Source organism: Petaurus breviceps, unplaced genomic scaffold (assembly GCF_028583685.1).
Source record: "Petaurus breviceps papuanus isolate PSGF00001 unplaced genomic scaffold, PetGlider_PUasm1.0 91133, whole genome shotgun sequence".
NCBI lineage: Eukaryota > Metazoa > Chordata > Mammalia > Diprotodontia > Petauridae > Petaurus > Petaurus breviceps.
Window position 1 is genome coordinate 95,964,755 of NW_027187419.1, and position 13,608 is coordinate 95,978,362.

Sequence of the window (13,608 nt, forward strand, 5' to 3'; positions counted from 1 at the left end):
AAAACCAAGCCAATACAGGGGAATCTTTAATTGCCATTACTATCACAAATGCTTTGCAAAACTTTAAAGTGCTACATAAATGCCAGTTATTAGCTAATGCTATATCGGGAGGGTCTGGAAAAGGAGAGGTGGACAGCTCCTCATTCCCTTCCATACTGGAAGGTATATTGCTAAAGAAGAGAGTTAAATTCTCTAGCTACCTCCAGGCTATTATTGTGGTTTGAAAGTGTGATAACCCTTCATTTAATGCACATTACATCATATACCTGGTCTACCCAGGTAACAATAAGGACCTGGCAGGCAGAGGCCAAAATCTTATATCCTCTTCAATGGCATGTTCCATTCCTGCCATGCCATAAGTGTGCATTAAATGAAGGCACATCAGCAATACTCATACATAGGGGGCAATAAAGCATCAAAAATCTGAAACTTCACTCTTCCTTTAGCATTTTTCCCTCCCACCCATGAGGGGGAAGGGAAGTTGTCTCCTCTCAGACGGTGCCCAGCTTCATGGAAACTGAGAAAATCCCCTCTAGACACAGTATTTGTCTGCATAGAAGTTAAATCTCTTGCATAAGGAACAAGAGATCTAAACTATATAAACGATAGATAGATAGATAGATACATACATACATACATACATACATACATACATACAAACATACATAGAAACTAAACAGGAGAGTGGAGAACCTGTGACCTCCAAGCCACATGTACCTGGGAGGCCTCCAGTTCCCCACCCCTGAGAACTATGAAGAGATATTATAAACTATTTGACTTTTTGATGTGCTTACATTCTGCCTCTCCAATTTGATTGTAAACACTCTGAAAGCAAGAATGCCTCTCTGCATCCTTCATAGCATCTAGGGCAACAGTAGGCATTCAATAAATATTTGTTGGATGGATGAATGGAGGAGTCATAGTGCATTTACACAGACCCTCTACCGCTCCACAGAGAAAGAAAGATAAGGAAGAGTAGTTTTGAAGGCTTAGAAAGTAAGGTTCATTACTACTAAAAGCTGAAGACCCAAGAGCCTTCTGTTCCTGCTCCAATACTCATTAACTAATTATAGATCAGCTATTACCTCTATTTGCTTTCCTAATGGACCACCACTTTTAGCTTTTAATTTGTTAAATGGACAAATCAGAGGTGCTTCACAATTGACCCCCATCCTTTGGGACTCAAAGTCTAGACAAGCAAGTCACACACAATCCAGGACCAAAAGTGAGTCACACACAAAATTCTAACATTTAAAATGTGTGAGAGTTTCATGGTACAAATTCTGTCAGTGGCAAGATTGAGAAACTTAGAAAACTATGATGAGTCAAATCTATTTCCACTGACTCCTTAGTACAAACAGTCAATGATATGAATTCCACTGCGGTTGTACAAGCCCCCTCTGTCACTGACGTTATTGCAGAGCAATTCAGCAGAAGCTTCAAGGCCTGGCATAAATGATTACTTACATGAAAGAGTGGGTGGCTAATTTTAAGGCTAGACTAATTCTCTGGGAAAACAAAACTTAGGCAGTCAACTCTCAATTACCTGCACAAACAGAAAGGCACACTTATGCTAACTATCCCTAATAACATTTCAAAAAATATGCTTTTTTCTTTGGCTCTAAAATGTATGTTTGGACTAACATTTGAATTCAAATGACTGTTCTTATGTTCTGAGAAGTCTTAGTGCTTTTACCTTAAATAATGAGGTTTCACTTTTAAGATATGACTCCAAGAAGCTAATTGTTTTCTTCATCCTTTCCCTTACTGGGGCAGCGAGAAGGTGCAGTGGTTAGAGTGCTAGACCTGGTATTAGGAAGACTCATCTTCCTGAGTTCAAATCAGGCCTCAGACACTTACTAGCTATGTGAGCCTGAGCAAGTCCCCTAACCATGTTTGCCTCAGTTTCCTCATCTATAAAATGATCTGGAGAAGGAAATGGCAGACCACTCCAGTATCTTTGCTGAGAAAATCCCAAATTGGGTCATGAAGAGTTGGACATGACTGAAACGACTGAACAACTGACTCCAAACCTGCTTCATCAAAGCTACCTTCCAAAGTAAAGCAAAGAGTAATGGTGAGGAGGCTGAACCTGAACTCAGATCTTTGCATCCTTTCTCTTATGCTTACTATACTACCTCAGTCAGTCAAACATTTATTAAGTGACTACTACATGCTAAAGACAACACTAACTACTAGGGAGAAAAAGAGACAGTCCCTGTCCTCAAAGAGCCCATAAGCTAATGGGAGAGACAACAAGCAAGCAAATACACATAAACAAGCTATATATCAGAAAAACTGGAAATAAATAAGGAAGAGATGGCATCAGAATTAGGAAGGATTGGGAAAGCCATGGCTGTGTGTCAGAAGGCAGTGAGATTTTGCCCTCCCACATCTGAGGGGAAGAGAAGCTATCTGTCTCTTCTCAGACTCTTCACATGACTATCCACAGCTTCATGAAACTTAAGAAAATCCCCTCTAGGTATGGTATTTTCTGCACAGAAATTAAATCTCTTGAATATGGAACAAGAGACTGTCATCTTATACCAGGGGCGGGGAGCTCTAGGCCTCAAGACCACACATGGCCCTTTAGGCCCTCAAGTGCAGGCCTTTGACCAAATCCAAACTTGACAGAACAAATCCCCTTAATAAAACAATTTGTTCTATAAAACTTGGACTCAGTTAAAAGGTGGCACCCAAGGACCTAGAAGGCCACATTTGACCTCAAGGCTGCAAGTTCCCCACCCCTGTCTTACAGTATTTGACTTTTTGATATGCTTTCATTCTGTCTCTCCAATTAGATTGTAAACCCTCTGGAAGCAAGAGTGCCTCTCTGTATCCCTCATGGCATCTAGGGCAGCAGTAGGCATTCAATAAATATTTGTGAGATGGATGAATGTAGGAGTCCTAGATCTGGACAGAATCTTGCATGGCAGCCAGAAAGGGTTATTTGTTTGCTTTTTTAGTTTTATGGATGCTAACAAAGATGATGGGTTCCATTCCTGTTTTTCTGCTAGAAAACGGAGCAGATATTACAAAGAGTCAGCATGGTTTCATCAAGAACAAGCCAGGCCAAGTTAATCTACTTGTTTTTCTGACAATTATTAATAAGGAGAATGCAATAGACCTAGTTTACTAGATTTTAGCAGAGTATTTGGGGCAGCTAGGTGGCACCATGGATAGAGCACTGGGCCTAGAATCATTAAGACTCATCTTCATGAGTTCAAATCTGGCCTCGGACCCTAACTTTGTGACCCCGGGCAAGTCACTTAACCCTGTTTACCTCAGTTCCTCCTCCGTAAAATGAGCTGGAAAAGAAGTGGCAAACCACTCCAGCATCTTTGCCAAGAAAACCCCAAAATGGGGTCATGGAAAGTCGGAAGTGATTGACAACAATGGTGGAGTATTTAATAAAATATCTCCCACTCTTCTTGTGAGAGAAATGGACAAATATGGACTCGATGAGATGAATTTGGAACTGGCTGAATGTCTCAACAGAGGAGTCATTAAAGCCTCAATGTTAACTTGCCCAAAAATCTCCAATGGAGAGCTCCAGGAATATGTGCTTGGTCCTGTGCTATTTGACATTCTTATCAGTGACTTAGATAAAGGCACAGACAACATGCCCATCAAATGTTCAGATGACACAAAGCTGAGAAGGCCAGCTAACACACTGGATGACAAAAATCAGAATTTGAAAAGATCTTGACAGGCTAAAGAGAGCACTGGGATGAATCTAATAAGATGAAATGCAAAAGGGATAAACATAAAGTCTTACACTAGGTTTCAAAGAAGGTGGCTTCACAGGTACAAGATCGGAGAGGGCAAGATTAGAGAGGGGTTTATCTGAGAAAGATCTGAGGGTTTTCATGGCCTTCAAGATTCAGCAGTGTGATGTGGAAGCCCCCAAATGCAAAGGGATCTTTGGCTGCTGTACAGAGGCTTATCTTCCTAGCGTAAGTAATAGTTGCTGCCCTGGCCAGGCTGAATCTAGAGTATTGTGCTCAGTTCTAGGCACCCCAGCTAAGGAGAACATTGGTAAGCTGGAGAGCATGCAGAAGAGGGCAACAAGGGGGATGAAAAGCCTTGAGTTCATGTCATCCGAGGATCAGATGAAGAAATTAGGAGTGCTTAGTGTGGAGAACAGAAGACTAAGGTGGGGGCGAGGTGAGGGAGGGGGTGAGCTACATGAGAACCACATTCAAGTATTTGAAGGTTTGTGATATGAAAGAGGTATTATGCCTTTTGGCCCAAGGGAGCAGAACCAAGATCAATGGCTGGAAGTAGCAAAGAGGTTAATTTAGGTTTGATATAAAGAAAAACAAATGTTGTTCAGTCATATATAACTCTTCATGACCCTGTGAACTCTCATACTGTCCATGGGGTTTTCTTGGCAAAGATACTGGAATAGTTTGCCATTTCCTTCTACAGTTCATTTTACATATGAGGAACTGAGGCAAACAGGGTTAAGTGACTTGCTTATGCAGCTAGTAAGGGTCCGAGGTCAGATTTGGACTCATGAAGATGAGTCTTCCTGACTCTAAGCCCAGTGTTCTATCCATGGTGCCACCTAGCTGCCCCTACTCTGCTGAAATCTAGTAAACTAGGTCTATCACATTTTCCTTATCTACAGGCTTAATAACTGTCAAAAAAGGAAGTAAATGTACCTTGGCTTGGCCTGTTCTTGACGAAGCCATGCTGACTCTTTGTAATCCCTGCTCACTTTTCTAGCAAAAGAACAGGAATCATCTTTGTCAGCATCCATAAAATTAAAAAAGCAAACAAGTTAACACTTCTCAGGATTCTAGCCAGATCTGAACTCAGGTCTGCCAGTCTCCAGGTCCAGTGCTCTATCCACTGAGCCACCCAGCTGCCTCATAGGCAAACAGGGTTAAGTGATTTATCCAAGATCACACACCTAGTAAGTGTCTGAGGCTGGCTTTGAACTCAGGTCTTCCTGACTCCAAGCTCTATTTACTGAACTACCTTATCTACCTCCAAATAAAAACAATTAGAGCTATTCAAAAGTGTAATGAGTTACCTTGGGAGAGGTGGGTTCCCCTGCATTAGAAGACTGAATGATCATTTTGTCACATATGTCACAGCTAGGATTCCTTCCTGGTAAGAATTGGACAAGATAGCTAAGGAGGTCCCTTCCAACTCCAAAATTCAGTGATCCTGTGAAATGGTAGGTCTTATTTGTAGTGGCAAAGACCTGGAAAACATCAATTGGGGAATGGTTAAAGATATAGCATATGAATGTGATGGGATTCTATGGTACTGTAAGAAATGATGAAGGGGATGTTTTCAGAGAAGTCTGGGAAGACTTTCATGAACTGAGGCAGAGTGAAGTGAGCAATACCAGGAGAATAATTTATATAATTAAAACAACACAGTAAAGATAAACATGTGTGAAAGACGTAGGAACTCTACTCATCATAATGACTAACTGCATGGTGTGTGTGGTATGGGGGGTGTGTGTGTTTGTATGTGTGTGTTTTAGACAAGCCATTGTGGTGATTTGTTTTACTCAACTATAAGTATTTATTATAGGGGCTTTGTTTTTCTACTTTTTTTCAATTCAGATGGGGTGACATGGGAGAGAAGGTAGATTTTGGTTCATTTGAAAATAAACACTAATGTTAAAAAGAAATAAATAAAAAGAAATGTCAGCTATTATTATTAAGCCAAACAGAGAATCCACCTGTTGACATAGAGTTTACTACATCACTTTTTCACAGCTTTTTTCCCAAGGGTTCTTTTGGCCATTGTTTGGTCCTTCTATGCTGATCTTTAAATGTTTAGTATAAAAGGTCATAAAATTGTTATCTTGTATCTAAAATTCAATAAGACTGAGAAAGTCCTATTTTTATGTGCTATAAAGTAAAAATTCAGTGGCTGTATTTGCAGGGTCAGCGAATATTGCCACTACTGAAACTCATTCACTGACATTTAGAAGGAGAGGAGATGAGTGTTGGTGGAAGGTCTTGCACATTGTGAAAATTGACTAGCCAGGCACTTCTAGTGTGCAAAAAGTTTGCCTCAGAGTTGAACTTGTAGTTAATGGTGAGAAATTATTGACCTTATAGATGTGTTTGGCAACTTGCTTTGAGATTCATTTGCTTTGCTTTTGTGGGGCAGCTAGGTGGCACAATGGATAGTGCACTAGGCTGGAGTCAGGGAGACCCAAGTTCAAATCCAGCCTCAGATACTTACTAGCTGTGTGACCCTGGGCAAGTCATTTAACCCTGTTTGCCACAGTTTCCTCATCTGTAAAATAAGTTGGGGAAGGAAATGGCAAACCACTCCAATATCTTTGCTAAGAAAACCCCAAAGGGGGTCATGAAGAGTCAAACATAACTGAACAATAGCAGCTTTGTTTTTACCAGTGAAGGAAAATAATTCAGCATCTCCTTAAAGGTCCATAGTCCACCAAGAGTAATGACACCTAATTAATTTGGTATTTGAAGTATGACATGGCAGTAGTAAAAGAGCAGTAGACTTCAATTCCAGGAGACCTGTGCATAAGAACTGAGTCTCACACTTTCTAGTTGTATATCTATAGGCAGTCACTTGATGAAAAGTATTTAAGTGAGGACTATGTGCCAAGGACTGGAGATACCAATACAAAAAGGAGATGGTCCTTGCCCTCAAGGAGCTTATACTCTAAAGTTATACAGTCATGTCTGACTCTTTATGACCTCATTTGGGGTTTTTCTTGGCAGAGATACTGGAGTGGGTTTGCCATTTCCTTCTCCATCTCATTTTACAGATAAAGAAGCTGAGGCAAACAGGGTTAAGTGACTTGCCCAGGGTCACACAGCTAGTAAGTGTCTAAGGCTGGATTTGAATTCTTGAAGATGAGTCTTTCTAATTCTAGGCCCAGTGTTCTATCTACTGTTCCACCTAACTTTCCCTTACATTCTAATAGAGGCAGACAACACATCCAGGAGAGTGATAATCAGTAAAGGGCTAAGTTACAGAGACAGTGAGTTAAGACATAGGATAATGAAATGGTGTGCCCTTTCCAAAAGTAATGGGCATAATCAATTATGTTTATTCCAAGAAGTAGAAAGACTTGGGGGGGGAGGGGTTGGAGCAGAGACATACCCTCCACTGTATCATGACAGGAAGATAGTGTGGTCAAGAGATTGGTGCTGACTAGATGTGGTGAATTCACTTCCCAACACAGCCCTAAGGCAGGAGCTAGAGTTTTATTTGAGTAAATGCAAAACTTGAGTTGCAATTGCAATGGATCATATGCCAAGAAAATAAAATGTAACCTCAGTTTCTTCAATAGTCAAACTTACCACTTCCATGCCTTTCCAAAAGCCATCCCCTATGCTTGTAATGCACTTCTTCCTAATGACCACACCTAATTCACCTCAAAGAATCCCCTACCTTCTCTCAAAACACAGTGTCTCTTACTACAAAAATCCTTTTTTAATTTCTCCAGTTGTTAATGTTTCCCTAGAGTAACTAGTTAAGACAGTGGATAAATTGCTAGATCTGGAGTTAGGAAGACCTGAGTTCAAATGTGACCTCAGACACTTACTAGATGTATAACACTGGGAACATCACTGTCTACCTCAGTTTCCCCAGTGTAAAATAAGGACAATAATAGCATCTACCTTCCAGGATTGTTGCAAGGATCAAATGAGACAATATTTATAAAGCACTTATCATGGTATTGGGCACGTAGTAGGTGCTTAGTTCATGTTTGTTCCTTTACCTTTCTCCTTCTTCCCTGAAATTACTTTGTATTTATTTATCTGTATACATAGTTTTTCTCCAAAATGTCAGTTCCTTGAAGGTAGAGACTGTTTTGTTTTTCTTTTTGTATCTCTGGAACCAGCACAGTGACTGGCACATAGTAAGTATTCAATAAATGCTTCTTGAACTGAACTAAATATAATCTATAAAATAATTTGTACTATATTTGTACAAATATACAAAAATTTGTACTCCCTATCTTATAGAATGAAGATAATGCTTTGTAAACCTAGAGATGCTATTTGAATGTGAAACTTAACCATTATTTTGATTTAGTTGTCAAGATGGACAAGAAGGTTAAGGAACAAATATTGGGCTCTATATTATCTACTTCATCCCATCAGGAGGCATAGCAGGCCTTGTCTGCTTTCCTTGGTGTTCATCAGTGTCCCCCACTACCACACCCTCAAGGATGTAAGCACCTTGAGCAAAGAGGATATTTTGTTTTTGTCGGTCTATAAGCATTTATTATGTACTATGTGCCAGCCACTATGCTAAAAACTGGAGGTATAAAGAAAAGCAACAAAGCAACAAAAGTTGCCCCCTTCAAGAATCACATATTCTAATGTACCCTGAGAAGGTGACATGATGCCTGGCACATAGTAGGTGTTCTGTAAATATTTTTTGAATTGAATTGAGATTAGAAGCAGCAAGGAGATCCTAGCAGATCTCATTTATTCATAACTAGGGTCTATCCCATATTCTCACTACTTCCTTATGCCACTCCCAGCAAAGCACCATACCAATACATACCAATAGTGATAACTTAATAGCTACTAGACTGTAAATTCCATGAGATAGTAATTGTACTTTATTCATCTCTGTGTCCGTTACAGAAACTAGCATTGTCCCCAGCACATGGTAGGTTCTCAAAAGATACTTAATGAGTGAATTTTCTGAATATCTGATAAAGTGTTGACTTGACCATGAGAATCAGGGCTATCTTGATGCTCTGGAAGTGATATTAATTAATTAAAGGATGGATGGATGGATGGATGGATGGATGGATGGATGGATGGATGGATGGATGGATGGTTGGATGGATGAGTGAATAAATGGATGAATGCATGAACACTATGTTACATCTTCTATGAACTTAATAGATGAATCTGATGAATGGGATCGCTTAGATTATATGAGCTCTACAATCCTTTTTAATTCTCTGATCCTTTGCTCTCTTTGTCTAATCTTTTTTCATCCATAGTCACATGTATATGCCCAATGACCAATTTTTTTAGGTAACAGGATTCTGTACTTACTTTTTCAGATTTTAGTAATTTCATTTGTTCTCAAGGTTTTCTCTATTTCGGCCCTTTAGGATTCACCTGTGCACTGAGTAACAACATCTCCTGGCAATCTCCTGTAAGTCCTCTCCAGAGTTATTCTTAACTCCCAGCAGATGAAAACTGAACTTTGTATACAACACAAAAAGTGAGAAGAAAGAGGACATGACATGCTCCGTAAAACAGGTAGGATCAGATTGCTCTGGTCAATTTACATGGTCTTCCATTGAGAAAAGGATTCATTCCCTAGAATCAGAAACCATTTAAGTTCAGCCTTCCAAAAGAATAGTGGGTAGGGTAAGGAGCAAGGAGAAGCAAAAGAGATCCTTTCTTTTCTTGGATGTTGACATAGCAGGTGTATCTAGGGCCTTGGAATAAAAGCCTTTTTAACTTAATGATCACAGGAAAAATTGTATATTTCAATAGATTCTGAATTTTCTCTTGATTTATTCAGGCAGTTGCCCATGAAACTTTTGACTGATTTTAGGTATGGCCTCTTTTATCACTACTTAGAATGAAATACTCAGGATTTGAAAAGAAAGGGGGAAGGGGGGGAGGGGGGAGCCTTCTTTGTCAAGGACTTCTGGCTAGATTTGATTTCTCCAGGGTTACATCTAATTGATTTGGAAATCATCCTTGATGTAATAACCTTGTTCTGGAAGCTACTGTACTTTGATCATTCTTATTTAAGTTGAAAAGAATGTTTTATGTACTGAAAGCTTCAAAAAAAATAGATGAGCCCATTGTCAAATATGTGAAATGCTGAAATTTAAACCAATAAAAAGCAGATTGTAGGTTCCATACCCCCCCTTTATCCGTTAACTTCTCCTTTGCATTTGAATTACGCTAAATAGAGAGTTTTGTAGTAAATAGTTAACAACTGGCCTTCCAAGAAAGCAAGACACACATCGAAGTATAATTTACATTATTAACATTTTTCTCCATCACTTTCTTCAGTCTAGACAATTAAAACAAATTAGGCCCTGCTTTACAGGTTTGTCAATTTTCAAATTATAAAAACTCATGCTAAAAATTTCACAATTGGCTTTCAGCAAGTTCAAAGAAGCAGACTCTAGGACATCCCTTCCTAAATACCACAGTCTAAGAAGCAGACTGAAGTAGTGGATAGAGTGGGACCAGCATCAGGAAGACCTGGGCTCAAGTTCAGCCCCTGACTCATATATTAAGAATATAATTTAAATTACTTGGCCTCTCAGTATCCTCAGGTACATTTCTAAGACTATAAAGTATGGAACAGTTGCTGGTCTGCACTGCTAGAGGGCATTTTCTCACCAGGAGTTCCTAATAACAATGAAATTATAGATCTAGACCATATATGCATACACATACACACACACCAATCTATGCATGTACATAGATACATGCCTTCACAGTATGTAAATACATATGTATTTATATATATATATATGCATATGTGCATATATACCTGTATGTGTGTATGTGCTCATGCATACATGCATATGAAAAAGGTCATGAATTAACATGATTTTAACCTTTCTAGGAGTATGTGGTATAATGAATGGAATAGGAACTCTTGAGAGGAGAGCTATATTGTAATCCTAGTTCTGCTACTAAATTGCAATGTGACCTTGAGAAAGTCACTTAAATTTTGTGAATGTTTTGTTAAATGTAAAACAAGAAAACTGGATTATCCAAAGTCCCTTTCAGATCTGTAAATTCATGACATCTAGACTATGTGGCTTTATTTATTTATTTATTTATTCTATTTATATACTGCTTTATAGTTTCAAAGCACTTTTTTTCTATTTATCAATCAAACATTTACTAAATGCCTACTCTATGCAAGCATTGAACTAAGCTAAGGAAACAAAAAGAGGCAAAAGACAATCCCTGTCCTCAAGGAGTTTACAATATAATGGAGAAGACAACATGCAAGCAAAAATATACAAAGCAAGTTATATACAGAAGAAACAGGAAATAATTAACAGAGGGAAGGCACTGACATTAAGAGGGTTGGGGAAGGCTTCCTATAGAATGTAAGATTTAGTTGGGACTTAAAGAAAGCCAGGGAGGTCAGTAGTCTGAGCAGAGTGAGAAGAGTATACCAGGCACAAGAGATGGCTAGAGAAAATACCCGATGGCTCTGAGATCCCTTCTTGGCCAAGACCTGTGATCCAAAGATCCAGATGCCCCTCTTTCAATATGCTAGGGCCCAGGGTAGATAGTCAACCTAGATGACTTTGCATTTGAATGAGATATAATAATAATAATAATAATATAATTATATATCATATTACTATATAATTATAGATTATAATAATCACATTTTTAGGTCATAAATTGTCTTGGAGGAAAATTTAGAGTTCAGTTATTCCAATCTTTCCATTTTGCAGATGATAAAACTGAAGCCAGAGAGTTTGAGGGACTTGCCCACAGCAAATTAAGACTTTTCTGAAGCAGTATTTGAACCCAGAAGTTGAGGAGCTTTGGGGTTATTCAGAATAATTTCAAAAATTCTTTCAGAGAATGCAGAGGGGAAAGAAATCCTTGCTTTTATGGGAAATGTCATAGAATGCTTAATGCTAAGAGAGGAAAAATGGGTTTTGGTAGTTATGATCTTACTAGAGGTAAGGGAAGACAGGTAGGGAGAGGAGGGAATCCAAAAAGTCTAACACCCTCAGCATAAAGTAAAGTGCATGATAAGTACTTTATCTTACTTGGAAAGAGAAAAGAACTGAGTCAGTCCTCTGGAGATTTGACTGCTAAGCTACTACTTTCTTGACTTTAGCCCTCAAACTATCCACAGTTATTACAACGTGGAACCCTCATGGCAAATCCATTCTGAAGCCAGTTTTAGTAGGCTTTCATTGAGGTCAGAGCCTCCCCTTGGGTCAGTCAATTAACTAACTATTATAAAGCACCTACTACATGCCAGGTGCTGTGCCAAGAGCTAGGAATACCAAGAAAGGCAAAATCCATCTCCTATAGAACTCTCACAGAGTTCACTGTCTACTAGTGAAGGTAACACAAAAAAACCAACTCTGTACACACCAGACATATACAGGATAAGTGGGAGACAATCAACAAAGGGAAGGCACAAGCATTAAGAGGGGCAGGGAAAGGCTTCCTGGAGTTCTAGCTGAGTCTTGAAGGGAACCAGTGAAGCCAGAAGGCAGAGATGAGGAGAGAGAGTATTCCAATCCATGGGAAACAGCCAGTGAAAATGCCCAGAGTCTAGAAATGAATGTTTTTTTGTGAGGAACCCCAAGAAGGCCAGGGGCACCATATTATATGGTGTACAGCAAGGAGTGAGGGATAAGAAGACAATCGCCAGATCAGTCACGCAAGTTCTTAAGCCTCATGTACCCAAAAGATCTCTAGGGGTAGCTATGAATGATACACACTGTCAATAATGATAGATCATCATTAATACTAAAGCTATATGTATTCAAAAAGAGCCTTAACTCAGAACTGGTTGTAATGAGCCATGCTATGTTAATTGTATAGTTTCCATTTATTCAGCCTCAACCTATAATTAGCACAGTATTGAAAAAAGAGTTTTCCATGACATTAAAATTCACATCCTGCACACCCTCTAATTATTTTATATCTTTGCATTAATGCTTGAGCTTCTCCTAACAATGGGAGGGATTATATTTATTGCTTATTAACGGAAAAAGAAGTATAAATAAGCCATACCGTAAAAGAATTTAAAACTATCTTGATTTTATTTTGGAATTCAGAAAAATAGGGACAGAGAGGCAAACGAGAAAAGAAGGGAAGGATTCATAGATCTAGAAATGGAAGTAATATAGAGGTCATATGACCAAACCTCCTCATTTTACACATGATGAAACTGAGACCTGAGGAGATGAAGTAGTGCCTTTCATGTGGTCACACTGGTAATAAGCATCAGAGGCAGAGTTTAAACATAGGCATGTCTGATTTTAGAGTAAGTGCTTTTTCTATTTTACCATGAGGGGAGCAGGAGAAGGAGGAGGGTCCTAGAAGTTGAGGGTTTGGGGGGATCAAGCAAGGCTTCATATAGAAGGTGGTGGTATGGTGAGGTAAAGCTTTCCAGGTATGACAGACTGCCAGTGCAGAAAAAAGAAGATGGAGAATCCTACGTGAGAAATAAACCAATTTGGCTGGATCCTAAAAGTGTGGGAAAGAGAATAATGTATAATAAGGCTGGAAAGATAGGTTGAAACCATATTGCAAAGTGCTTTAAATGCAAGGCAGAAGCATTTATAGTTTATCCTGAAGGCAATAGGGAGCCAATGGAGTTGATTGAGTAGGAGAATGATGTGGTCAAATCTGCAATTAAGGAAAATCACTTTGGTAGCTGTGTGGAGGATTGGACTAGAGTGGAAAGAGATTTGAAGCAAGAGACCAATTAGGAGATCACTACAATAACCTAGGTGAAAGGTGAACTAAGTTGGTGGTTTATTAGAGCAGAGAAAAGGGATCAGATGAGAGAAATGTCATGAAGATAGAAACAAGATTTGGTAACTGATCAGATATTTGAAGGAAAATAAAAAATCAAGGATTTTACTGAGGTCACAAACCT

The 13,608-nt window shown here is 39.0% G+C and overlaps 1 protein-coding gene across 2 annotated transcripts in view; it reads left to right on the forward strand.

Moving 5' to 3' along the window:
* The window catches only part of B3GALT1 (beta-1,3-galactosyltransferase 1), a 747,684-nt gene that overhangs the window by 667,929 nt on the left and 66,147 nt on the right, over positions 1-13,608 (forward strand). For both annotated transcript variants that reach the window (XM_069079721.1, XM_069079720.1), the window contains one exon: positions 9,092-9,242. The gene's annotated coding sequence lies outside the window, so the exon portion shown is untranslated. The remainder of the gene's footprint in view (positions 1-9,091; positions 9,243-13,608) is intronic.